Below are 25,939 nucleotides of genomic sequence, written 5' to 3'. Positions count from 1 at the left end.
ATTTTTAGTTTCGTACAAATACTCTTCACTTTCCCACGTAATAACCGTTCGCTTATAAATAACTCCGTATTGTTTCAGTAGCTTCTTCAAACTGTCCATTTGGAAACTGAACATTTTGTCCTCCGATCCGCTTTTTCAAGTGCAAAAAGAGAAAGAGGTAATGGTCATTGTAAGCGAGGACATGACTGTTGGGCAAGTAGTCGAAAAATCTGAACACTTTGTACGGGCAGCGGTAGAATGACACGCGTTTCCAGGGACGACTGTCGCAGTCGACAATTTCCTGCTCCGTCGACTGTGGGTTGCACGTTTCACGAGGAAAACAGGGCAAGTGCCACCGTCCGATTTCCCAGAAACTTCGCTCAGTGACAAGAGGGATGCAAATAACTGAACACATTTCCCGGCTTGCCCGTAGATACTCGACCGTTTCTCAGAAAACAACTGTCAAAATTTTCGACGTAATTCAGATGCCTTTTAGCGCGTGTTGATTTCAGCTGAAATGGTGGCTGCCTCTCCTGTTTGCGCCCACTTTGTGAAACCCGATTGCTGCTTTTATTTTATTTCTTTTTCTTTTGATTTATCTACCCAAATCCGTAGAAGGTTACCGCATGAATGTTTCTTACCAAGTATGGGATCTAAGGGCATTATGTTAACTGTAAAACTTCAGCTGGGTTCCACAATGTGATACATTCATTACATAATATATGCATGTATGTTACTTTCAGGCGTTACAATTTTTAAATTCTTGTACAGCGTGGAGAAAAACTGTCACGAAATTTTAAGCCTGGGTAGCTGATGCCAGTGGGAACCAAAATTACTAATCTTGTTTAGGTCGACAACGCACCATTTTTAAACTACGGAAACTTGGCGTCGCGCGCTCCGATTGGCCGTGGGGATTCCCTCGTTGCCGTTCGTTGTTGACGGGCAGCTCTATGCCTGTTGGTTCACACATACAAACGTCCCTCGCCCCGTCACCGCCCCAACGCGATACGCACACGTGTCGAAGACGTCTTGCTGTTTGTCTCCACCTCACGTCAGAGGCGCTCACACTGAAGCTTCGCTTCGGAGCACACACGCGTCACCTGCGATTTAGTCATACAGTAAGCATGGTCGCACAGTATTCGTTTGGAGAAGAACGAGATATGGTTTTTGTTTATGGGCTAGCGGACGGTAATGCACGTGAAGCTCGACGGTTGTGTGAAGAACGGTACCCAGCGAGACGCCACCCACACGCACAAACGTTTACAGCAATTCACCGCTTACTTGTCGAAACAGACTCGTTAGCGGGATATCATGGTGATGCTGGAAGACCTCGAACACGACGGGATGCTGCATTTGGAGAGACTGCTTAACAAGAGTGATAGGGCACAAATCGCAGAATATCTGAGTGACCACCATCAAACGTTCATTTCTGAGGAAGAGGATGTGGAACAAAAATGGAAAAAATTCAGAAACATCGTCCAGTACGCCTTAGATAAGTTCGTACCGACTAAGGTCCAAAGCGAGGGGAAAGATCCACCGTGGTATAACAATCATGTACGAAAGGTACTACGGAAACAAAGAAAGCTTCATCATAGGCTGATAAGGAAAAGTTGAACGAAGCGAAAAAGAGCGTAAAGAGAGCAATGAGAGAAGCATTCAACGAATTCGAACATAAAACATTGGCAAACAATCTAAACAAGAACCCTAAAAAGTTTTGGTCATATGTAAAATCGGTAAGCGGATCTAAATCCCCTATTCAGTCACTCGTTGACCACGATGGCACCGAAACAGAGGACGACCGAAGAAAGGCAGAAATACTGAATTCAGTGTTCCGAAACTGTTTCACTGCGGAAAATCGTAACACGGTCCCTGACTTCAGCCGTCGCACGGACGCCAAAATGGAAAATATTGAAATAAACGATATCGGAATTGAAAAACAACTGCTATCACTTAGTAGCGGAAAAGCATCCGGACCAGACGAGATACCCTTAAGATTCTACAGTGATTATGCTAAAGAACTTGCCCCCTTTCTATCAGCAATTTATCGTAGATCGCTGGAAGAACGTAAAGTACCTAGCGACTGGAAGAAAGCGCAGGTCGTTCCCATTTTCAAGAAGGGTCATAAATCAGATGCGAATAATTATAGGCCTATTTCGCTTACGTCAATCTGTTGTAGAATAATGGAACATGTTTTGTGTTCTCGTTTTATGACGTTCTTAGATAATACAAATCTCCTTCATCATAACCAACATGGATTCCGCAAACAGAGATCATGTGAAACTCAGCTCGCCCTATTTGCCCAAGAAATTCACAATGCCGTAGACACTGGCGAGCAGATTGATGCCGTATTCCTGGACTTCAGGAAGGCATTTGATACGGTTCCGCACTTACGTTTAGTGAAAAAAATACGAGCTTACGGAATATCGGACCAGGTTTGTGATTGGATTCAGGATTTCCTAGAAGAAAGAACACAACATGTCATTCTTAACGGTTCAAAATCTGCAGATGTAGAGGTAATTTCGGGAGTACCGCAGGGAAGCGTGATAGGACCTTTATTGTTTACAATATACATAAATGACTTAGTTGACAACATCGGTAGCTCCGTGAGGCTATTTGCAGATGACACGGTTGTCTACAAGAAAGTAGCAACATCAGAAGACTCGTACGTACTCCAGGAGGACCTGCAGAGGATTAATGCATGGTGCGACAGCTGGCAGCTTTCCCTAAACGTAGATAAATGTAATATAATGCGCATACATAGGGGCAGAAATCCATTCCAGTACGATTATGCCATAGGTGGTAAATCATTGGAAGCGGTAACGACCGTAAAATACTTAGGAGTTACTATCCGGAGCGATCTGAAGTGGAATGATCACATAAAACAAATAGTGGGAAAAGCAGGCGCCAGGTTGAGATTCATAGGAAGAATTCTAAGAAAATGTGACTCATCGACGAAAGAAGTAGCTTACAAAACGCTTGTTCGTCCGATTCTTGAGTATTGCTCATCAGTATGGGACCCTTACCAGGTTGGATTAATAGAAGAGATAGACATGATCCAGCGAAAAGCAGCGCGATTCGTCATGGGGACATTTAGTCAGCGCGAGAGCGTTACGGAGATGCTGAACAAGCTCCAGTGGCGGACACTTCATGAAAGGCGTTACGCAATACGGTGAGGTTTATTATCGAAATTACGAGAGAGCACATTCCGGGAAGAGATGGGCAACATATTACTACCGCCCACATATATCTTGCGTAATGATCACAACGAAAAGATCCGAGAAATTAGAGCAAATACGGAGACTTACAAGCAGTCGTTCTTCCCACGCACAATTCGTGAATGGAACAGGGAAGGGGGGATCAGATAGTGGTACAATAAGTACCCTCCGCCACACACCGTAAGGTGGCTCGTGGAGTATAGATGTAGATGTAGATGTAGATGTAGATGTAGATGTAGACTGTTCTCGAGCGGTTGGACACGACATGGGAGTCACTCATCGGTTAGTCTGGGAGGTTTTGAGGGATGACGGCCAGCATCCGTTTAGTTTCCACTCTGTCCAAGTCCTAAATCCGGTGACGGTCTATGAACACAGGCTAGGGTTTTGCCGGTGGTTTCTGCGACGTATTGCACAAGATCCCGACTTTCCCGCCGTTGTGTTGTTTACCGAAGAGTGCACCTTCCATCGGGATGGCCTTTACAATACTCGAAACGTTCATTACTGGGCAAGGGGAAATCCTCACATCACGTACGTCCACGGACACCAGGAACGATTTTTCGCTCAGCATTTGGGCAGGCATTGTGAGTGACCATCTGATTGGGCCGGTCAGTCTTCCTCATCGACTTACCGGGGCAAATTACCTTCACTTTTTGCAAGAAACTCTACCCAGCCTGGTGGAAGATATTCATTTGGACATACGGCTACCCGTCTGGTTGCAGCACGATGGGGCGCCCGCACCAAACAGTCGTGCTGTGCGCGGATATTTAAATTAACTCTACGACGGCCGGGTAATTGGCAGAGGTGCTCTTAGGACATGGCCCCCGCGATCACCAGACCTCACGCCACCAGACTTTTTCCTGTGGGGATCCTTCAAGGTTCTAGTTCACCAACCCGGACGCGAACCATCTACAGACGAAGAGGAATTAATGCATCGCATTCAGCGTGCCGCCAATCTCATCAGGGGAATGCCAGGAATCTTTGAAAGAGTTCGGCAAAACACCGTTCGACGTTACCAAGCTTGTGTAGCGTCAGAGGGTCGCCAGTTGAGCACCTGCTTTAAGTAAACTTAAGTAAACAGTGTCCTAGCTGCAAAAAAGGCCCTTTTCAGGTCCGACACAATTGGTAAAGGCCTTTCTACTCGCGAACTAACAGCTGTTGATTGGTTTGTTCCCGGTACGTTTTATTATGAACTGCAATGGATGTGTCGGGCCCCTGGCGAATTAGCCTCCAGGCCCCCCGACTGGAAGCTCCTACTATCGATCTTCTCGCAACCTGTTTGCCGACCAGTGTGCTGGCGACAGCTTATGCCAGCAGAATAATCAACAACTGCAACAGTTTTTATAATAATAATAATAGTAATAATCTTTTTTGCTATTCAGGTAATCCACAAAGGATTTCGAATTGGCTTTCATATCGAGCAGTCTCTGTCACAGATATCGGCCAGAAAGAGGTAGAAAAACCGATGAAAAGGTCTTCTAGGAAATGGATGAGGTGCACCTCACAATGGAAGTTTAAGCAGAAGATGAGTAACACAGACATAGTACATTTATATCGCTTTGGAAAAACTGCAGATAAAAAGGATGTAGGGCCTAAGTGCAATTTTACTCTTAAATGTTTTGAGAAAGTAGTTGAAAGCGATGTGAAGCAACATATTGAAACCTTTCTGGAAAATTGTTGATTATTATGTTCCGAATGCCTCTAGCTTTCAACTTACAGAATGTATGCATGTATAAGGTGACCTGAATTCCCGTCATCTTTATTTGTCAGCGAGACATTAGGTCCTACCATTTGCCGCAAAGCAAGTTTCAGGAAAGGTAGGAAGCAAAACGCAGTTCTCACTCTTTGATTAAAATACGACAGACCCAGATTCATTGAAAAGAAGGAAGTTGGTGACATTCTGTCTCTCTTATTTAGATTATATACCTCCTGTTTATCATGAATTTTTCTTGTCAAAAAAAAAGAAGAAAAAAACATTTGGACAACGGACACAACAGTGATGGAGTGATGACTGATTAAGTACTCCCAAGGAACAAACTGTACAGTTCTTTTAACTCTGTATACGATTATCAACCACTACATTTTGTTGTTAGCGTATATGATTTGGGAAACATAATAGTATCTTCACTACAATAATGTGTTTAGTGTTTATTTCTGTATATTTCATGTGTTATAGTTTGTTTCTTGTTCTTTTTATGCCTGTTTGGAAGGTTATAGATCTGTCAAGCCATCTGGAACAAAATGGATCTTAGAATAAAACCATTCAGTGCATCAATTAGAAACTTTAATTTCTGTATCTCGAAACTGCCATTTTGGCACCATTTTGTTCCCCGGAGCAGCTTAATTCTGCCTCCGATATTCCCAGAAACCACCAGTGCATTAACTATTTAGTTACCGTAGTGTACAATTACTTGTTCTATTACTTTTAATTAATAACGATAACATTTTACAGTCACACTGGCTGTTTAAAAATCTTGCTAGTTGGACGACCAACGAAATGTTGTTCTGAAGAATAACCTGTGGGTCCATTCTAACTTAATTACCGCTGGTATGCGAGTATAAGTACACAATGCCTCTCTTGCATCACGTGACACAGTTCAATGACATACCAATGACGTCACAAGCAACGTCCCCTTTATAGCCTCGTCATTGCGATGTAGCAAGCCACTTCCTTTGTAGATGAGTCATAAAGATGGTGGTTGGGGGATAATTTAAAAATTAAAGATGATGGTAATTTTAAAAATTTTCAATATCACGGGAAACATTTTCAACCAGTGACAGTACAGCACTTTTTGCGTTGCGTTTAATTGTACACACATTTGAGGCATATTTATCCGAAAGTTACGTAAATGGTGGAACTTGTAATACTTCAGATTCTTACGACGGGTGCTCAAAAGTATCCTAAGGCTCTTTTTTCGGGCACATTCAACCAAAATTTAAGTTATGGTGGATGTCCACTATTGGCACCCACCTGTAGGAGCCATTGTGGAGTGTCGGTAGCTGGATGTTTCTGGATGGACGCCTGGCACTATCAGGGTATTTGGAAATTACCGTTAAAAACTTCTACGTCATGTAGGGGGGGGGGGGGAGTAACTGAATAATATTCTGAACAGAAACTCATGTCCGAAAACGTACCGTTTTCGTTCGATTCAGATGTATAACTATTCAGATGTATATCTCACCGCTTCTGATCGAGAAACTGAGTCAGGCGTGACGCAGTACATTTATTAGGTAAAATTTCGAAAGTATACATAACGGAACATCCAATACTCAAGCACATTCTTTTGTATCAGCACTTAAACATTACGTGTTTATATTATTCCAAAACAAAAAATAATCCAGCATAACGTACATACAGAACAGTACCGTTTCATTAAAACAGCGGATCGATGTGGCGACTATAACCGTTGTTACATACATTGTGCCTACGAAGCATGCTCTGGTACACACTCTCCCTCCTACCTGGTGTCTCTTCAATTTGCAGTGCAGGGGGCAGAGCTCGCGTCAGCACATCTCTTTCTCTGTCTCTACAGTCATCCCGTACATTAAACTTTGCATACAACCCACAAGAAGTAATCCGCGTCATCCTGTCTACCCCATAGCATACCAGTATGTGCAACTCTCAGACATTTCTCTTTCCCTCAGAAGACGTGGACGAGCTACACATCTGAATTAAAACAGTCGTAGAACGGAAACGGTATCTGTTCGGACATGGGTTCCTATTCAAAACATTATGTACTCACTCCCCTCTACAAGTCCTAGAAGTTTAAAACGGGAATTTCCGCACATCCTGCAGAACTTTTTCCAATTCATGGCGGCATGATACAGCAATGTGTGATGAATGTTTTGAAGAGATAAATAGTCTTGGTTGCAAAATAGACTTCATTATTTTATATTTTGCCAATAACAAGTTCCACCTCGTTTAAGGCATCTTTGACTGGCGAACAAAGAAAATACAAACTTTTCTGAAAAATGGCATGATCCTGATGTAGTAAATCTTTGGATTACCAAGTATAATAGTAAAACCAACTTACGAGCACAATAGGCTCTAAACTACGTAGGCTGGCGTCCACGCATATGTCTTAGCAGGCAAACACTATTGTCTATATTTTAAGAACATTGCGTGGTGGCTCTTTAAAACATTGGGATAGAATAGTCGAATTTATTCAGAAGCCAGTAAGTGATCTTGTGTGCCATCAAGAGCGTCATGACATAGATGAAATACTACCGTACTTCAAAAAAATGAATAAATAAATAATCTCTTTATTTTCCTGGGTAATGTTGGCGACCATGTCAACTAATAACTATTTTACAATGAAATGAATACCCTTACCTGCATACACGCATTGATGTAAGTCGAGGGGGACAGTTGAAAATGTGTGCGCCGACCGGGACTCGAACCCGCGATCTCCTGCTTACATGGTAGACGCTATGTCCAACACTCTCTCTGTCTCTTCTTTTTTTTTCCCCTCTTCGATGTAGCTCGTTGCGTTTGGTCTGGGCGGACGTCACAAGACTCCTTGACTCCGTGTTTTTTTTTTTTTTTTTTTTTTTTTTTTACAGAGAGCACGCAGCCCTCTGACCGAACACGCTGAGCTACCGTGCGGGCAACCCATCTGAGCCACCGAGGACACAGAAGACTGTGCGACTGCAGGGACTTATCTTTGGCACGCCTCCCGTGAGACCCACATTCCCAGCTTATTATCCCACACTATATTCATAGTGCCTCTGCCCAGCATACTCAGACTTCGGGTACTGTTTGTGCATCTGCAGAGAAGAACTATATAAATATGAAGATGGTATATATAATAATTATTTGCAATGTTGAGCACACACCATCATACTGACCATGTTAATATGTTGAGCACAGACCACTATATTGAAGTGGCATAGTATGAGCTACTTCGACACTTTTTGTTTACATGTCAAGCGATTAAGAGTGGTTGTTGTAAGCAAGCTACAGTGATCCACTATTTGAGAAATGAGAGCACTTAGCGACTTGCAAGGAACTATACACATAATTTCAAACCCTTACGACATTTCTTCTCGCTGACAACCCCTACAAAGTGATGAAAGAAAAATCACTCACTACTTTTCCGTTGGTCATGCGGCAAAAGTACCGCATGAGGCACGACGTTGTAATTTATTACTTATTTGCTACTAGCTGTATTCGCGGTACGCTTTACAACCAGTACGCAAATATACCACTGAATGTAAGTGCAAAATTATATTGTTGTACGACACATAATTCAGGTGATACCTCGTCATAAACAGTGAGATACGTGAGAAACTGTAGCATCGTACATGACGATTAAGTTTATTATTTATTTGCTACTAACTCTAGTAGCAATAAATGTCACAGACAGTATCGGCATATGCCACTGAATGTACCCATAGTTCAGGAGATATTACGTCATAAACAGTGTGATGTGTGAAAAACTGCGGCATCGTGCGTGACGTTTAAATTTATTACCCGGTTGCTAGCAACTCCATTCACAACACATTTTGGAGACAGTATCCACGTATGGCGCTGAAGGCACCTACCAGATTATTTCATTGTACGACACATATTTCAGCAGATGTGATGTGATAAACATTAAGCACAAGGCCAGACGCTGCATGGTATGGGCGGGGACAGGTCGTAGGTATTTGTAAATACCTGGGCAACGCCGGATTCCTTCGTTAGTAAATTTAATAATCAACAGAAAGGATTATACGGGGTGTTCAAAAAAGTCTCTCCGCCGTGCCCTATGATTGTTAGCCGCGCGTGCCGTATGATTGTTCGGCTGCCTGGGTTACTTCTCTTCAAGTGGACTCTCCCAGCATTCTCCCAGCGTTTATCTCAGCCAGCGTCTGTAGTATCGTTGATGTGTGTCGTTACGCGTTGACGTGAACGTTTAAGTTTAGATCCTTCGATTGTTTTGTTTCTGTCACTATTAAAATACTAACCATTGAAGAACGTGTGTTTTTAGTCGAACAGGTGTTTAAAGCTGGCCGTAAATACACAGTTTCAGTTCGTCAAACACTTAATTCAGTTTTCCCGGAGACAACACTCCCACATCGCGATACTGTGCTGCGAGATTTGGTTAGCAAATTTCGAGGTAGGGGTTCAGTTACAGATGCACCGAGAAGTGGTCGTCCTAGCGTTTTGTCTGAGGTTTAAGCTGCTCGATATTTCCGATAAAATGTCCAGAGTCCGAACAAGTCAGTAAGAAAACTCGCCCAGGAAATCGATGTTAGTGTCGGAACGGACCACACAGCTGCAAGGAAAAAATTAGAACTTTTCCCATACAAAGTGGCAGTTGTGCAAGAATTGAAAAATACTGATCATGGCAAGAGACTACATTATTGTCAATGGTTCAAAAATTTCGTTCAACAAAATGGAGGGAATATTCTTAATGAAACGTTTTTCACTGATGAGGAGTGGTTTCATTTATCCGGGTACATGAACTCGCAAAATTCTCGTATGTGGGGTACTGCAAATCCATTGTGTATTCATGAGGAACCACTTCATTCTGTAAACTTAGGAATTTGGATTGCAATTTCTAGACGTGGGATTGTGGGTCCCATATTTTTCAACGAAATAATAAACGCACAACGATACTGTAGTGATATTCTGTACCCATTCATAGAAGAACTTGTGTTGAGTGAAATACTGAACGGTTATTTTCAACAAGATGGTGCAACCGCGCATACAGCACGCGTTTCAAAGTCACTGCTTTCTCATGTTTTTGGTGATCGCATAATTTGATAGGGACTTTGGTCTCCACGATCGCCTGATCTAATACCACCTGATTTTTTCTTCTGGGGTGCAGCGAAAGACACTGTCTATAAAAACCGTCCAAAATCCATGGATGAAATCAAAACTACAATATTCACTTTCACTGCTTCTGTTACAGAAGAAATGTTACAGCTTGTATTTGGATACATGATTAGACGAATTGAATTGTGTATTCAACAACAGACGGGATACTTTCAAGATTTAATGCGGAAATCTGTAACTGAAAACGAATATTCAATAATTAATAACTTGTATTTTACTGAGTTTCATTTCGGTATATTCACTGCGGCATACGGCATGCGCGGCTAACAATCATACGGCACTGCGGAGAGACTTTTTGAAAACCCCGTAGTTTGGAATTTCTTCATAATTAGTGGAGGAAAGACTGCAGTTGAATTAAGAAAGGAAACGACGGCAGTTACTTTTCTTCTAACACCAGAGCACATGTTCTCGCAAATTAAGCAGATCAAATGAGTGGCCACTTGTCTCCAATAGGACAAGAAAAGAAAGGTCAAACATCATCACCGCTTGCCTAAGTTCTGTTCTGCACTCTGCCCATACACTGTTAATTTAGCCCCACGTTGTTTGACTTGAATCCCCTCTGCTCTTCTCTTCGATGTGAACTCAGCGCTTCGCAGTGCACAGTACCCTTACCGCGGCTGATTCTCTGTTTACGGCAGCAGAAGGTGCGAAGCGAGTGCGAGTCTCGCCCTAGGTTCGTTTGCCAGCAGCGGATGCAAATATAGTGCTACAGTAGTATGCCTCCGCAGGCATACGAGGTGTGGCTAGAAAAAAACCGGACTAGTACTGGTGAAACAATAAAACGAATGCAATATGGCTGAAAGTCGCGTGGCCTGTCACGTGACTCTCGCTCCGCCTACTGCTCGAGTTTCATCTGCCTCCTGCACTCAGTCTGCCCGTGGCGTCTGTTTCAGTAGTTGACGTTTTGTCTGTGCGTCGGAAAATGTTGAGCGTACAGAAAGAACAGCGTGTTAACATCAAATTTTGTTTCAAACTAGGAAAATCTGCAAGTGAAACGTTTGTAATGTTACAACAAGTGTACGGCGATGATTGTTTGTCGCGAACACAAGTGTTTGAGTGGTTTAAACGATTTAAAGACGGCCGCGAAGAGACCAGTGATGACACTCGCACTGGCAGACCATTGTCAGCAAAAACTGATGCAAACATTGAAAAAATCGGTAAACTTGTTCGACAAGATCGCCGTTTAACAATCAGAGCAGTGTCTGAGTTAACAGGAGTTCACAAGGAAAGTGTTAGGCAGATTCTTCATGAAAGTTTCAACATGAACAAAGTGTGTTCAAAAATGGTTCCAAAGTGTCTCACAATTGAACAGAAAGAACGCCGAAGAATGATTTGTTCTGACATCCTGGAAAACATTGAAAGTGATCCCACCTTCTTACAAAATGTTATTACTTGCGATGAATCGTGGTTTTTTACTTACGATACCGAAACTAAACTCCAATCGATGCATTGGAAAACTCCTGGTTCTCCACGACAAAAAAATGCACGAATGGCAAAATCGAAATTCAAGGCAATGATGATTTTTTTTTTGAGATCAAAGGGTTGTGCACATTGATTGGGTACCAGAGGGACAAACAGTGAATCAGCATTAACACATTAGCGTCCTGGCTACCCTACGTGAGCGAGTACGGAGAAAACGGAACGATTTGTGGAGAAAAAAGTCATGGATCCTTCACCAAGACAATGCTCCAGCTCACAGTGCGTTGTCAGTGAAGACGTTTTTGGCAAAACACAACATTCCCATCTTAGATCATCCACCCTACTCACCTGATTTGGCCCCCTGTGACTTTTTTCTTTTCCCTAAAGTCAAGTCAGCTTTGAAAGGAACTAGATTTGAGACTGTGAAAGCAGTAAAAGAAAAAGCGACGGAAGTCATGTATGGACTTACCGAAAATGATCTGCAGCATTGCTATGAACAGTGGAAAATTCGTATGGAGCGGTGTAGAGACCGAGGAGGAGAGTACATTGAAGGAGATAACATGAAATTGTAAATAATTGTAAATAAATGTTTTTTCCAGCATCAGTCCGGTTTTTTTCTAGCCGCACCTCGTAGATGCCGCTGGATGAAAGCTTCAGTAGCAGCGCAAAACAGCAGTCCTTTGACCCTAAACGAGGTAAGCTACAGCTTACCAAAAACTTTCTGACCGCAATCAAATGAGCAGTTGTTCGTCTGAAGCCAGTTTGAACAACAAGTCATCTCCCTATGAAGATCAAATGTAATTTCCTCCCACTTAAAAACTGTTACCGTTCACCTGTTCCAGCAGTGCCCTCCCCAGGACCAATCGTTAAGCAGACGCGAGACACAGCAACCAATCAAAATAATTCGTGGCACAAATTTTCATTCGCCGCATCGGTCTGCCTATGCACATTATAGATATGAAACTTCCTGGCAGATTAAAACTGCGTGCCCGACCGAGACTCGAACTCGGGACCTTTGCCTTTCGCGGGCAAGTGCTCTACCAACTGAGCTACCGAAGCACGACTCACACCCGGTACTCACAGCTGTACTTCTGCCAGTACCACGTCTCCTACCTTCCAAACTTTACAGAAGCTCTCTTGAGAACACACTGCGCTGCAGAATGAAAATCTCATTCTGGAAACATCCCCTAGGCTGTGGCTAAGCCATGTCTCCGCAATATCCTTTCTTTCAGGAGTGCTAGTTCTGCAAGGTTCGCAGGAGAGCTTCTGTAAAGTTTGGAAGGTAGGAGACGAGGTACTGGCAGAAGTAAGGCTGTGAGTACCGGGCATGAGTCGTGCTTCGGTAGCTCAGTTGGTAGAGCACTTGCCCCCGAAAGGCAAAGGTCCCGAGTTCGAGTCTCGGTCGGGCACACAGTTTTAATCTGCCAGGAAGTTTCTTATCAGCGCACACTCCGCTGCAGAGTGAAAATCTCATTCTGGCCACATTATAGATGTTTCAGATTTGAAATCGTCTCAGGTAAAAACAACTTCATTTGATTAAGCAACAGTGCCTGGGTTTCAGGCACGATCTCCCGTTTCATTCGAAGCTGAGGTGCTATTCCAATACAGTGGGAGACCTGCTGCAGTGATGTTCGAGTTTATGGAAATTACCAAGTGGACTGAAGTGTGATTGGAAATTTTGATAAAGGAGGCAGGCACGCTAAGGTAGTCAATGCAGTTGTGCCCAACTGCTGTGGCGTAGTGGTTTGTGCATGGGCCTAGTAAGCTTCGAATCCCGGCCCTGATACAAATTTTGATTCATCGTATCAATCCGCATATATACAGGGTGAGTCGCGTAAGACGTAATACCCCATTATTCCGGGAGCAATTGCACGTATCGACAAGCGGTGTTGGCGAATCATAGCCGACTCTGGGGCAGATACTTAGGTACATGCACAATAATCACGTTTATATTGACCGAGATAATGAGGCAAGTACACGTTTTTTTAAATGGGACGCCATACTTTATTACCATCATACGAATGCTCTAGAAAAGACGTGTATAGTGATGTAACGCATGTTGCTATTGTGATTCAAACTTCGCTTAAAAGACTCTGGGAAATATTGTACGATTGAAGGTCGAGGCGGTCGGAAGCGGCTGCAGACCGTAAACATGCCTCGCGCGACGTGCGGGCTGAGTTGCTGTGCTCTATGCAGCATGTACGGCCTGGGCTACGTAGGTAAATCCTCCTCCGCCCTCTTTTAAGAAAAGATTGAATCACAATAGCAACATGCGTTACATCACTATACGCGTCTTTTCCAGAGCGTTCGAATGATGGTAAAAAAGGTACAGCGTCCAAATTAAAAAAACATGTACTTGCCTATCAAAATATCCACGGGTTTGCTGCCGGTCTATAGTGTCCAACGGGCACAATATTTCGGCGATCATACATGTCGCCATCATCAGCTGAACTGACGGACTGAGCTCAGTCCGTCAGTTCACCTGATGATGGCGACATGTATGATCGCCGAAATATTGTGCCCGTTGGACACTATAGACCGGCAGCATACCCGTGGATATTTTGATTATCAAATACGCCGGGAGAAACTCAAGAATCACATGTACTTGCCTAATTATCTCGGACAATATAAACTTTGTGATTATTGTGCATGTACCAACCTATGTGCCCCATAGTCCGCTATGATTCGCCGAAAACCGCATGCCGATACGTGCAATCGCACCCGGAATAAAGGGGGTGTTACGTCTTACGCCACTTACCCTGTATACAGGGTGGTCCATTGATCGTGACCGGGCCAAATATCTGACGAAATAAGCGTCAAACGATAAAACTACAAAGAACGAAACTCGTCTAAAAAAAATGGTTCAAATGGCTCTGAGCACTATGGGACTTAACATCTGTGGTCATCAGTCCCCTAGAACTTAGAACTACTTAAACCTAACTAACCTAAGGACATCACACACATCCATGCCCGAGGCAGGATTCGAACCTGCGACCGTAGCGGTCACGCGATTCCAGACTGAAGCGCCTAAACCGCACAGCCACACCGGCCGGCGAAACTCGTCTAGATTGCAGGGGAAAACCAGACGACGCTATGGTTGGCCCGCTAGATGGCGCTGCCATAGGTCAAACGGATATCAACTGCCTTTTATTAAATAGGAACCCCCATTTTTAATTACATATTCGTGTAGTACGTAAAGAAATGTGAATGTTGTAGTTGGACCACTGTTTTCGCTATGTGATAGATGACGTTGTAATAGTCACAAACATATAAGTACGTGGTATCACGTAACATTCCACCAGTGCGGATGTTATTTGCTTCGTGATACATTACCCGTGTTAAATGGACCGTTTACCAATTGCAGAAAAGGTCGATATCGTGTTGATGTATGGCTATTGTGATCGAAATGCCCAACGGTCGTGCGCTATGTATGCTGCTCGGTATCCTGGACGACATCATCCAAGTGTCCGGACCGTTCGCCGGATAGTTACGTTATTTAAGGAAACAGGAAGTGTTCAGCCACATGTGATACATCAGCCACGACTTGCAACAAATGATGATGCCCGAGTAGGTGTTTTAGCTCCTGTCGCGGCTAATCCGCACATCAGTAGCAGACAAATTGCGGGATAATATGGAATGTCAAAAACTTCGGTGTTGGGAATGCTACATCAACATCGATTGCACCAGTGCCATATTTCTATGCACCATGAATTGCATGGCGACGACTTTGAAAGTCGTGTACAGTTCTGACACTGGGCACAAGAGAAATTAAGGGACGATGACAGATTTATTGCACGCGTTCTATTTAGCGACGAAGCGTCATTCACCAACAGCGGTAACGTACACCGGCATAATATGCACTATGAGCCAACGGAGAATCGACGATGGCTGTGACAAGTGGAACATCAGCGATCTTGGCGGGTTAATGTATGGTGCGGCATTAAGGGAGGAAGGATAATTGGGCCCCATTTTATCGATGGCAATCTAAATGGTGAAATGTATGCTGATTTCCTACGTAATGTTCTACCGATGTTACTACAAGATGTTTCACTGCATGACAGAATGGCGTTTTACTTCCAACATGATGGATGTCCGGCACATAGCTCGCTTGCGGTTGAAGCGGCATCGAATAGCATATTTCATGACAGGAGGATTGGTCGTCGAAGCACGACACCATGGCCGGCACGTTCACCGGATCTCACGTCCACGGATTTCTTTCCGTGGTGAAAATTGAAGGATATTTGCTATCGTGGTCCACCGACAATGCCTGACAACAAGTGTCAGCGCATTTTCAATGCATGTGCGAACATTACGGAAGGCGAACTACTCACTGTTGAAAGGAATGTCGTTACACGTATTGCCAAATGCACTGAGTTTGACGGACATCATTTTGAGCATTTATTGTATTAATGTGGTATTTACAGGTAATCACGCTGTAACAGCATGCGTTCTCAGAAATGATAAGTTCACAAAGGTACATGTATAACATTGGAACAACCGGAATGAAATGTTCAAACGTACCTACGTTCAGTATTGTAATTTAAAAAACTTACCTGTTACCAACTGTTCGTCTAAAATTGTGAGTCATATGTTTGTGACTATCACAGCGCCATCTATCACAAAGTGAAAAAAGAGGTCCAACTGAAACATTCATATTTCTTTACGTACTACATGAATATGTTATAAAAAATGGGGTTCCTATTTTAAAAAACGCAGTTGATATCTGTTTGACCTAAGGCAGCGCCATCCAGCGGGCCAGCCATAGCGCCATCTGGTTTCACCCCTTCAAGCTAGACGAGTTTCGTTCTTTATAGTCTTTTCGTTTGATGCTTGTTTCGTGAGATATTTGGCCCGGCCACTATCAGTGGATCACCCTATATATTAACATTGTCGTCATTCCATTCTACAGCCGATGGTAGTCCTTATTCCCAATTGCGAATTCATTTGATGTGACTAACAGCTATGGTCCTTTGGCGAAGTAAAAACGTGGAGCTGCTAAATCACTCCGATGTCTTATACTTTGATACTTGCAAACTCACTTATCAAAACCTGTAGAGTACTTCCATTTGACATAGAATCATGAAATTTGGGAAAAAGCAAGGTTTCAACACGACAATCAAAGGCAAAATCTCGAAAACGGTTAATTCGTGATTACATAAACCGGAAAATAAAATTTTTACAATTTGTTATCAGACATTCTGCTTGTCCGTCCGTCTGTTAAGAACCGCTTTTGTCAGGGAACGTATAGCTGTATCACGTTGAAATTAATGTCACATACTATTGGCTATGGTCCTCTGATAGTATAATAAACGTTAGGTTCTTAATCAATGCAGTCAAACGATTCGGCCATTTATGTCACATTTTTTGATACTCGTAAACTTAGCCATTAAAACACACTGGATACTTCCTGCTGACCTAGAATCATGAAGCTTGGTAGGAAGCAAGCTTTTACACTATAACCAAAGGAAAAAATGCGAAAATTGTTAATTTGCAACTATGTCACACGAAGAAACTTTCCTCTTGTCATTTGGTTTTCGACTTCAGACTTGAAATTAAAATATTCTCGAAAGCCTTGGTGTCACTGGGATCGATATCTTGCGGGTGTCAATGTCGATAACGCAAAAATCTTCGAGATCCTCTATTCCCGGGATGGACGAACTATCTGTATAGATAATTAAGTTAGTACGGAAGCCTCAGTTTAGCTGGCTCTCCTACCTGCATTGTCGTTTCCTGCTTCTAAAGGGAAAGCGGCCCGGACGATTCCGCCGGGCACAGACAGACACCCCCACGGTTTGCAGAAACAAATGGAGCGCAGAAGGTTTAAAAAAGTTGAATTAAGTTATTTCTGCAGATTGCTGAAATTTTACAATACTGCACTGCTCTCCAAATCAGATTAGAGTAGAAATGAATTGGACTCGGGCTTAGGGAGGGAATGTGCACACCGTGTTAAAACACCTGAAGCTACAGTGTGTTTGAAGACGCGGTCCAAAAAACATACACTTCATCTCCTCACATTATCAAAAACAGTGAGTCAGTGTGCAAAAGAACAATACTTACGTAGTCTCCCAGCGTTATTTAATAGAAATATTCGTGACATACTATGATATTCCCAGTTTAAGACCCTCATCCGGCTGTGTCTAATGTTGCATGCAAAAATTCTCGCCAGGTTTTGTCAGAAAGCACAGCATCTGGGTGATGGTGAATGCGCAGTATGTATGTATCTTAAGACTTTCGACATTGGAGAAGGGCGAGCGTCATCCAATCTTGTGAGCAATATGTATCGGCATCAGATTTGAAGAGTCAGTTCTGGTATATCTGAAGTATACAGCGTGACAATTACTGAATATATGAAACAAAATCGTCATAATTTCTGAACGCTTTTGCGTTAGGACGTTCAAACTGCACCCATTGGCCGCGAGGCATGATATGAATTAGTATGCGCTGTGTGGTTTAGTTTAGCAACTAAGCGCACTTTCGTTATGATGGTTTCGTCAATAAGCAAAATTGGCACATTTGAGGGATTGAGAATCCGCATTTCGCGACCGAGAAGTCTCTTCACCCTCAATGGGTGACTGTGTGGTGTGCAGTGCCCAGTCACGGAATAATGGGTGAGATATTCCTTGAGGGCGCGTTGACTAACGAACGGTACATGAAGATTTTGGAAGATGATTTCATCTCCATTACCAAAAGTGACCTTGATTTAGACGTGGTTCACGCAAGATGGACCTCGACCCCGTCGAAGTGGGATAGTAGTGTTTTTGATGTCCTGGAGGAGCACTTTGAGTATCACAATCCAGTTGGCGTACCCAGAGGGCACAGGCATTGGCTTCGATTGGCCACCATATTCTCCGGATATGAACACAAGCGACTCCATTTTGTGGGTTTATATTAAAAACAAAGTGTACAGCAATAACCCCAAAACCATCCTGAGCCGAAAACAGCCATTCAGGAGGTCATCGACAGCATCGATGTTCCGAGACTTCAGTGGGTCAGGCAGAATTTCGCTATTCTTTTGCGGCACATCATCGCCAATTATGGCAGGCGTATCAAACGTGTCATAATCTAAATCCCAATATCTGTTGTGACGTTTACATGCTGAATATTGTGTGTGAACGCCGTAGTTTCTAACTAATTTACTTTTTTTTCATATACGAGGGTTGGAACCTTAGTGGTGGCAACTATGTATTTAGGGCTCGTACAAAATAGATACGCGTTTCTAAGTTTTAAAATGGTTCAAATGGCTCTGAGCACTATGGGACTTAACTTCTGTGGTCATCAGTCCCCTAGAACTTAGAACTACTTAGACCTAAGGACATCACACACATCCATGCCCGAGGCAGGATTCGAACCTGCGACCGTAGCCGTCGCGTGGTTCCAGACTATAGCTCCTAGAACCGCTCGGCCACCCCGGCCGGCCTTCTAAGTTTTACTGAACTTCAAAGTAGTCACCAGCATATGTGTATAGCCCATTGCCAGTGATGTGGATGTGATAGGATACTCTTAGCAGTGGCAGTTGTGTTGACAGTTCGAGCGGCGCGGTCTATTGCCCGACGAATTTGTAGCAGTTCTGAAGCGAATGGCATGAAGTGTTCCCTTCAGTTTAGAAATCGAGTTGAACTCACGGGGGCTTAGGAGAGTGCAATAGGTGGTATAGCACTTACCAGCTCCATCAGTCAAACAAATAAGTAACAGTGTTCGAGCATTGCACTGCAAAATGATGGTAAGGTCCTGCAGAAATGTCATTACTTCGGTCTCTATGCTGTTCATTTTTGGAACACAACCTAAGACCAGCTTATTGTTTGTTTCACTGATGGAGCAGCTAAGCGCTATGCCACCTACTGCACTCCCCTGACTTAAGCCCTCGTGATTTCAACTCGATTTCTAAACTGAAGGAAACACTTCACCGCATTCGCTACAGAACTTCTACAGATTCGTCGGGAAAAAGACTGCGCCGCTCGAACTGTCAACAGAGCTGGCACTGCTAAGAGTATCCTACGACCTCCATTTCGCTGGCAACATGTTATACACAATGCTGTGACTACTTTGAAGGTCAGTAAAGCTTTGAAACACGTATCTATTGTTGTGGCGTAGTAAGACAGCCACGCCACTCGGAAGTAGCCGAAAGGCACGCGCTAAGCTCACGCAGATTGGCGTGAGGTCTGAAACAGGATACGTAAAGAATGCTATAAAGAAAAGCACGTAGCTTCTGGAATACTTAACTTTAATCCATCATTTGTATACATCGTTCTTGATGAGACATGCTTCATACGATAACTATCAAGTGCTATGGCGCCTTGCTAGGTCGTAGCCATTGACTTAGCTGAAGGCTATTCTAACTATCTGCTCTGCAAAGGAGCAAGGCTTCGTCAGTGTAGTCGCTAGCAAAGTCGTCCGTACAACTGGGGCGAGTGCCAGTATGTCTCTCTAGACCTGCCGTGTGGCGGCGCTCGGTCTGCAATTACTGACAGTGGCGACATGCGGGTCCGTCGTATACTACCGGACCGCGGCCGATTTAAAAGGCTACCACCTAGCAAGTGTGGTGTCTGGCGGTGACACCACATTCCTCCCCCGCAAATCGGCGAACGGTTGTGTTATATGGCTTTCGCCCGCCGTGGAGAGGACCCCATGTTGGCGTATGCGACGAGGTGGGGAGCCTAACAACAGGCGATGCTGCGCCACCCGCACCCAGCCATTCGGTCCGAGGGGAGCTAGGAAACGCCTGAAAACCTAGTCCAGGGTGCACGCCAACATGAGGGGTATGCGCCCGTAGAGAGTCAGGAGGGGCCGAAGGGTCGACCTCCATCGAGTCGGAGCACCCGACTGGCGAAGACGACATCTGGTCCGGAGCCGGCAAGAGTTCCAAGTCGGAGGACAGCTGGACACGGGAAGCGATCGGCGCGCGTGACCCAGGGAGGCGCCCGGCGGTTGCAGCGACGCGCCCACTGCGGGCAGCGCCGGCGGCGGCTGCGGCGGCGGCGCGACGCCATGGGGCAAAATGGAAGGCAGTGTCGGTAACACCTGGGGATGAGGCGAGCCAGTAGATGGGTCCCCAGGGCGGTGACCGGACGGCACCGTCGCTGAAAGCAGACGGGGAGCGGCAGAACCCAGGCGACGACAGAGGCGTAGCTGATTGAGATGCCGACGCACCTCACCAGAGGCCCCCAAAACCAAATACATAGCGCGGCCGAGGCAGCGAAGAATGCGCCCTGCGAGCCAACGCCGTGAACCGCGATAGTTGCGATAGAATACAACGTCGCCTGGAGCAAAAGCAGGCGCCTGCCGCTGCACAGGAACCTGATGCGGCGGATGCAACAAAGACATCAAGGTTCGATGAGGACGACCGTGCAGCAACTCAGCCGGCGAGCGACCATCTCGGGGCAGAGAGTGATACGATGACAGAAAGAGCAATAACGCGTCCTCCCGCGTATGCGACTCTTTCAATTTCAACATCTGTGACTTGAAAGTCCGGACCAATCGTTCAGCGGCACCGTTGGACTGAGGCGAAAACGGCGCGGATGTCAGATGTTGAATACCATTGGCCTTGCAGAATGACTGAAATTCTGCGGACACGAATGGCGGGCCATTGTCGGAAACAATAGTCTGCACACGTTCAATCACACCGTGCGATTCCAAATCGTGTAATGTTCTTGCGACCTCATCACGCAATGCGTGGGGAACATTGCGCGCTCTGAAAAATTTCGGTTGCGCGTTTACTTTCAGTTCCAAATGTGCTACATAGTTCTTAGTGCAACCAAGGCCCGGTACAAAAATGTCTGCAAATTCACATACACGAGAAACACTGGCTGAAGGCACAGTCCGATTCACTGATAGGACCTGATTTACGATAGACATGTGAAACAACTGAAATAAATCTAAAAGTTCACTGCAGAAGAAGAACGAAGTACGTAAAATGACACAAGTTTTGTTTGTCCCTTGTATGTTGCAAGAAGGCTGCACTGTCCTAACACAGGGATATGCTGTCCTGAATATGTAGTTAGCGTAACATTTGCGGCACGCAACGGGGGTGTGCCCAGTTGTTTGTACGTGTCATTATTGAGCAATGAAACTGCAGCTCCGGTATCGAGCTGAAATGGGATCATGTTGCCATGAATGTGCAAGTCAACAAAAAGTTTATTGTCCTGCTGACGACAAGAGCGACTGTCTCGTGCAATTTGAACAGACACTGGTACAGAATCACTTGCTAATTGACGTGATGTCCTGCGACGTCGACACACACTATTTGTGGGACGAACACAGTCACTGTTGGAGAGAGTGGCACTGGGCGGAGTGGAATGAATTACATGAATTTCCATGGGAGAAGGTTCATGAGCCTGAGTATTCTTGGTTCGATTCCAGCGCGAAGGGCCTGGAATGGTTGTGATTGGCCGATCGGAGCTTTATCTGGCAAACACTTTGAACATGTCCTTTCTTATTACAGTAAAAGCAAATAGCTTGGCGTGACGGGCAATGTTCACGCGAATGTCTAGTTGCACACCGCGGGCATGATTTCACTGCATTTGCTCGCTTACGCGGCACACGTGGAGAGCTAGGCGGCAGCTGCGCAGACGAGCGCGAGGGCTGTTTATCGTTCCGTGCAGCGCGCTCGGCGGGCCGGTTAACGTGACACACGGCTGGCGAAGTTTCAAATGATTCCTGTGCAAAGTCAAGTGTGTCTTGCCTATCTAATATGTCTATCACTTGTTGAAGGGAGGGATGAACTAGTTTCAAAATCTGTTCCCGTATACGAACATCAGAAACGTTCTATGCAATTGCATCACGTACCATTGTATCTGAATAAGGGAGTCCACATTCACACTCAAAAGCACAATCCCTAGTAAGGCCTTGCAATGTTGCAACCCACTCCCTATTAGTCTGACCGGCCGTACGTTATGTACGAAAGAACGTATACCTTTTTGCAACGACATTGACTGATTCTTTGAAATAGGCATCTAACGCCGACAAAATTTCTTCGTAGGACAGAGTTGCTACGTCACGTCGGGGAAATAATTTCACTATCACACGGTACGTTTGCACCCCTACACACGCCAATAAATGAGGCTGCCGCTCGTTACCTTGAATTCTGTAGGCGGCGAGATGAAATCCAAACTGGCGTGACCACTCCGTCCATGTTTCCTTAGCTGGTTCATAGGGACGAAATGGGGGTGCAACTGCATGTTGTGGCTGCGGTAGCGATGAAGCGGCGGCTGCCGCATCGTTTTGCATTGCACGTTGACCCTGGACGAGCTGTCCAAGGGCATCCTATAACGCCTGCGTCTGCTGATTCTGCAAGCGATAAAATTCGGACAGTACATCTGGAGATTGTGGTGAAGCCATGACACAAGCAAATTAAGACAAACGCTAAATCCTCTTTTAAACCTCGTCGCCAACTGTTGTGGCGTAGTAAGACAGCCACGCCACTCGGAAGTAGCCGAAAGGCACGCGTTAAGCTCACGCAGATTGGCGTGAGGTCTGAAACAGGATACGTAAAGAATGCTATAAAGAAAAGTACGTAGCTTCTGGAATACTTAACTTTAATCCATCATTTGTATACATCGTTCTTGACGAGACATGCTTCATACGATAACTATGAAGTGCTATGGCGCCTTGCTAGGTCGTAGCCATTGACTTAGCTGAAGGCTACTCTAACTATCTGCTCTGCAAAGGAGCGAGGCTTCATCAGTGTAGTCACTAGCAAAGTCGTCCGTACAACTGGGGCGAGTGCTAGTACGTCTCTCTAGACCTGCCGTGTGGCGGCGCTCGGTCTGCAATTACTGACAGTGGCGACATGCAGGTCCGTCGTATACTACCGGACCGTGGCCGATTTAAAAGGCTACCACCTAGCAAGTGTGGTGTCTGGCGGTGACACCACATCTATTTCGTACAAGCTGTAAATAAATAGTTGCCACTATTAAAGTTCCAACTCTCATAGTTCAATAATTGTCATCCTTTATCTACCGTCAAGATTCTCGGCTATCAGTGAAGATGAAGCTGACTTTCTCAACAGCAGCACCAGGTGCAGACTATATTGTGGAAAAGTGAACAACAGAGTACAGTTGATTTCAAAAATAGTGATACAATTTTTTTTCATTTGTGCATAGCTGAAAACTTCGTACATAGTAATACAGTTCAGTTTGTAGGGTATCACAAAGTGAGAATATTTTTGTAGTGTGAAAAAGTGTAAGCATTTAAACTCTGAATATTCCTTCTTGTACGTACATGTGCACAGTCCATCCAAGGGTGCTTCTAACTTTCTTTGGAATGTGACTAAAATTTTCTAGAGTATTTTTTTTTTGTTTGAGTCTTTTTTCTCCTTTCCCATTCTCTCTGTAATATGTTACACGAAATATACTGATGATGAGGCATTACAGCACTTCGGCGTAAAGATTAGAGGAGTATGAAAACGGAGAGGGAAAGGAAATTTTTCTGGTAAGGTAGTACAGTATTTGACGTTAACATTTAGTGCGAAAACGAGTAGAGCAAAAAACCGATGGAACTGGTTGATGGAACAACTGTCTTCGCCATAAACATTGTGCGTGTATGTTTCCATATTGTTACGTACTTTTTTAATCACTGTACTATTGTAATTACTTTTTTTGTAAATGTCTCCTGAAGAAGCGACTGTTCTATAATAAAATATAACGCAGAAAAAACTGTGTTGCAACTGGTTCAAAGAATTTCCTACCATCATACAAATTTTAGATTTATAGCCCGCCATCATTAATGTATAAATTTCCCGATAGTTTTCAAATTTCCCACCATCCACCATCTTGATGTCATCGAAAAAGGACGTGGCTTCAGACGTCACTAGTAGGTCCCTGAGCTGGGTAATACGATGTCAAAGATGTAAACAAAGTGGTTCAAACTCCCCATAGCTATAGTACTAGTGAAGACTTCTTAATTTACATTCTTTATTATTAATTGTTTACCGTCATACTGTGGCTACAAATAACAAGGCGAGAGACGTTATTCCAATCAATACCATAGAAAAATATGTGCAATTACGATAGAAGCCAAAATTAAATACTGCTCGCTGGTACGTCCAGACAAAAGAGTCTACATTAACAAAATCTAGTCATAAAACAAAAGCTGGTAAACAGATCCTCACAAACGAATTAGTGTCTTCGTCTACAAGCATTATACGCATAATAAGAGAGCTGATGTAATGAAGCAAATATTATATAAATGTATGTGGAAGTCTTTATGGATACTACAAAATGAGTACTCTGCACTCTGAATAAATACGTGATTCAAAGACAATGCTAAACTGTGAATTAAAGCCTTGATGTCTCAGTCATCATTGGAGTTTACTTGTGAACAGGCTACAGTCTGTTCTTGAAGATTTCAAAGAAATTCCACAAAATACTAATTCAGAATCCTAGAACATAGTGAAAATCATCTGGCATAGATCATAGTCCCAGCAGCACTGGAATGTGCCTAAAATTTTCATTTGAGAACTCTGGCGACGACTTCGAGACACAGGAAATGTTTGTTATCGGTAGACCGAGTGTAACCACTACACAAACAGGACTACCTACTGAAGTGACAAAAGGCATGGGATCGCGATATGCACGGTACAGAGGGTAGTTGTATCGCATACTTAAGGTTTAACTTGTTAGTGCATTGGTGACGCTGTCATTCGTACTCAGATGATTCATGCGAACAGGTTTCCGATGTGATCATGGCCACACGACGCGAATTAACAGAGTTTGAACGCGGAATGGGATGTGGAGTTCGGTGCATCGGACATTCCATTTCGGGCATAGTTAGGGAGTTCAGTATTCCCAGATCCACAGTGTCGACAATGTGCCGAGAATATCAAATTTCATGCATTACCTCTGACGACGAACACTGCAGTGGCCGACGGCCTTCATTTAACGACCGAGAGCAGCGGCGTTTGCGTAGGGTTGCCAGTAACCGCTATTCCAAATAGTCTCAGACACTCTCTATGGGGTTAAGATCGGCTGATTCAGAGGGGTGCTATCGGCTGCCTAAGTGTTGCTCGAGAGGAACACAAAGTGCAGCCCTGTGAAACGGCTATTATGACTTTGGAAGACGGTAGCGTCCACAGCCGCGAGAACTCTACCGGCCGCTTCTGAAACCATCACCGCCCGCCCGCTGTCGCCCTCCATGAACTTTGAAACTTCCTCTTTTCATTGGTATAAAGCCTCGTTTTGGATTTGTACCTGAATACATACGAATTTTTGAGAATGGGTTCATTATTTAGAATAACCCTGTATTTTTTTATTCGCGACATCAATCAAATTTTGTGCGATCAGCCACTCCGTGAATAGGTTAGGTTAGAAGGTGCATTGAAAAGTCTTTCGAAAATTTGTCCATGCAAGAGGCTTTCAGAAGACGAACAGACTGAGGAGAAATAACGGTAAAGTTGCCTTCAGTTGTCTACTGAAAGGTGGCTACACTGAGTCACAGCGCCAGAGATTGCGCCAAAGACTATTATTCCGCCGCCTCCATTGGTTGTAATAGTTCAGAGGTTGCCGTGGGCAGT

General features: G+C 44.3%; 2 non-coding genes across 2 annotated transcripts; one reads left to right on the top strand and one right to left on the bottom strand.

Annotated features, from left to right (window-relative positions):
* Positions 1 to 12,415: 12,415 nt before the first annotated feature.
* Trnas-cga lies at positions 12,416 to 12,492 on the bottom strand. Its single transcript has one exon. It is a non-coding gene; the product is annotated as a tRNA-Ser (tRNA).
* Positions 12,493 to 12,768: 276 nt separating this feature from the next.
* On the top strand, positions 12,769 to 12,843 carry Trnas-cga. Its single transcript has one exon. It is a non-coding gene; the product is annotated as a tRNA-Ser (tRNA).
* The last annotated feature ends 13,096 nt before the right edge of the window (positions 12,844 to 25,939 follow it).

Source organism: Schistocerca piceifrons, chromosome 3 (genome assembly GCF_021461385.2).
Source record: "Schistocerca piceifrons isolate TAMUIC-IGC-003096 chromosome 3, iqSchPice1.1, whole genome shotgun sequence".
NCBI classification, from domain to species: domain Eukaryota; kingdom Metazoa; phylum Arthropoda; class Insecta; order Orthoptera; family Acrididae; genus Schistocerca; species Schistocerca piceifrons.
Note: the sequence above shows the minus strand (reverse complement) of the source record. Positions and strands in the feature narration are given on the sequence as shown.